Here is a 3,666-nt window from a genome sequence, read left to right on the forward strand (position 1 = left end):
TTCCTACAAACCACTTGTCTCCCCTTAGGAAAAAGGAAAACCATGTAGAGATGTAGGTATGCTTCCCATTCTGAATAGGAATTATGAAGTGGAATCCATATGTAGAATGATGATGTTGCCTCTAAAATCTTCTCATGTGTCACCATGACTTTGGAAGATGATGCCACAAACCAATCAAGCACCATGACTTTGAAAGATGATACCACAAACCAATCAAGTACATAGCCAATCATAAGAGAAGGTGACAAACAAGGAACAACTAGAAACTAATCTTGAGCAAGCTCCAAAGGCAAAGATGATGTGGCAATAGGAATGCAATGACTATCATCAAAGAGGAGAGATAAGCCCTCAAATTCATCTTACAAACAAGTAGAAGACTGACAAACCAAATCTTACATACCGAATAGGAATCTATCCTGCAACAACAAATTTAAAATATTATATATGTCCCCCAAATCTGAAAGACAATGATGGTCCTATTGATCAAGAACGATGGAACTCTCAAATGACTCTAGATGGCGAGTCAATACAAGTGAAGGCTGATCAACTATCTCTGATGAAGAATAAAGAACCTCTGACAAAGAACTAGGAACCTCTGAAGCATTTGCAACCTCATCTAAAATTTTCAAATCCTCCAAAGGATCACAAACATGGGTTATATACTCTGAACATTAAAGAGGCACATTTGAACCAAAAAGAGGAGCATCAAGAGATGGTACAGTATCATGATCACCATATGCCTCCTAAATTAGAACATCATTATACAAATATGGCAATAACTGAAACTCAGTAAGATGAGTGATTATAAAATTGCTCCATTGCCTATAATTCTCCTTCTCTAAGTAAAAAAGAAAAAGTCATAATGGACTAAAAATTCTTTAAAAGATTACAAAGATAGTGTCTTCAAAAATAAGATTTCCCAAATAAGGCCTGGAAAAACAAAACGTAATTTGCAGCAAAAAGTGCTGGGAGGGGCCCTTTAAGGGCGACAGGAGCGATGGGTTGGCGGGTGCCCGTGCCAACAAACACAACCCAACTCTAGAGCACAGGTCAAAGTAATCACGACCAAAAAAATATAGTCTCCAATAATATGCACCTCGAACGTGGCCGATAATATAATGCTACTACCAATAAGCAATTTGCCCTAACCAGATCCACACGCAAACACAAAATTGCCAACAAATATAGAGGGCTTGGAAACGCTACCAATAAGGAAGTCGCTGCTAATGAAGAGGTCCGATCAAACAAAAATGATGGGCCTGATGAATGCACTCTCCACTACGAAAAACGAAGCGCTGACCATAGTCAACGGATGGACCTGCAATGTAATGAACACGATCTGTAATAGAAAATGATTTCAAAGCAATGCAAAGTGATGAAGTTGCGCCAACCTGCTATAATGAGAGGGAAAAAACACCCGATGCAAGAAAACCACCAATGAACACGTAGCGATTGAGGAAACCACCACAAGCTACACACTATCTACCAGCACGATCAAATAAATCTGCCATGCACGGATCTATCGACGATAAACACTAGGCAAATGTGCTCGCCCTGCACCGAAATATGGTTATATAAGCAGAGACCTAGTCCAAAGGTTCAATGATATATCGCAGATCACAAGCTTGAACCAATGAAGGATGATCTCCACAGGAATGAAAAATTAAATGGCCATGACCAGGGCGATAAAATCTTCTGCGCCCCCTCCAATGGTGACATGCTACCAATAATGAGATCGATATGAGGCGAAATGGAAATTGGACAAAATTTCAAAGGCTGAAATCATACCAGACAGTCTGCGGATCTGCAAACCCTTGATACCAAAATTACCAGTAATATGGTTGGATTGAGCCAATATCCAACTCCCGGGACCTCAAAACTTCATATTGGCGAAAAATTCTCAAATTTGAAAGGAGTTAGTAAGACGAAAGGCTCTGATAACATGCAGTAGTATAACTCCAATGTCAGGATCACAACATGCAGAAACATTCACAAGAAAATCAAATATATCACCAAATGAGATAAAATATATTGACATGAGATGAATTACAAATGTACATAAGTCTGCTTATGTAGGGAAAGGTTAATTTTCAAGCACCAATTAGGTGCGAGGGTAGGTACAACTACCTGCTAATTAATAGCATAAAAACAAAAAACTAATATAAGTAAATAATAAAATATTATTAAAGTTTACCTAAGACCTAGGAATATGAAATTATCTAAGCTTAATATTGTCAATAAATAACAATTTACTCCAAGATATTAAGCTCAAACCTCAAGATAAGTCAAATTATTGCTAACCAACAATGCACAAGCAAAAGTCTAAACACTCAAAACTTCAACAGAACAAGGGGATAGGTCTCCCAGACCTAAGAAAATGTTTCTAGTGTTATTAGGGTCACACAAGACCATCCTGAAAGTTACAAGACTTGATTTGACAAATAGGACCACCTACTAGAACCTAGGTGTCACCAATGAACCCCATAAAATTCTAGTTACAATTGGACACTTCAAACACCATCTAAGCTCACTTAAAACCAACTCAAGACCACACTAAGAGTTCATGCATGTCTCTACCCTTTCAATGCATCCAAAATGGCTCCAAACTAATACCCTTAGGTTTCATAATCACCTTCATATTGAATGACCGAACCTAGGCTTCTACCCAAGAAGTGGGCATCCAAACAAGACACTTGCACATTTTCAAGGCACTATCATAGCATGCATGTTTCCTTGACCCATGCATTGGTATTTGACCCATGCTAGCATCCTTCAAACTAGTGAAATCGTACTCCAAGACGTACATCTATCCTGAGCAGTGAGCTTCTTAGTTGGACAGTTTGGCCTCCTGAACACCTTGATTAAGTCAAAATATCTACATGGCACTTGAGTCAATAAAATTGGGCAAAAATGTGAGAATATGAGACAAGCATTGTGTCACCAAGTCACTAGATGACACCTACAAGACTAGTCAGGAATTGAGTGAACTTTGAACATATTTTGTCCACCTAGTCTAATTATCCAAAACCAACTCAACAATACTCAAAGATATTTAGTCTCAATTTGAGTCCAAAATGACACTAATACACTACAAACCACACTAACTATCCATTGTTTAAATTAATAAAATGAAATAATTTTAACTAAAGAGAGGTTTTAAATTATAATACAAATCAAATTCAAGCACTTAGAATTGAAAAGAAGGGAACACTATGGAGTATTTAATAACCTACCTCAAATTTGCACAAGAGATTCAAACTTCAATCTTTTTCCACACACTAGATAAAATGACAAATCCTTGGAGCAACAAGAACAATCTCTCGTAAGATTTCCTCCTTAAATTGCCATTTAAAACCTCATTACTATTCACTTTTAAAAAATAATAATAATAATAATAAATATTCCTTATTTCTAAGTTCCCAAATAACCCAGTTAGTCTTGTGAATTTTCCATCATGATGAATACACATGAGGCACATTTTAACTCTTTACATATTAAATTACAATAAAATTGTTAAAACTCATTTTCATATTTAAAATTCGTGATAAAATGCAATTAAGAAAATATGCACAAATACTCTTTACTAGTAGACAACATGGGGGTAATAGGGTTATTTAGACAACACTACTATGGCACTCGAACTTAAAACTGACAAACTTGTGCAAA

The sequence above is a fragment of the Cryptomeria japonica genome, chromosome 5, assembly GCF_030272615.1.
Source record: "Cryptomeria japonica chromosome 5, Sugi_1.0, whole genome shotgun sequence".
NCBI classification, from domain to species: Eukaryota; Viridiplantae; Streptophyta; class Pinopsida; order Cupressales; family Cupressaceae; genus Cryptomeria; species Cryptomeria japonica.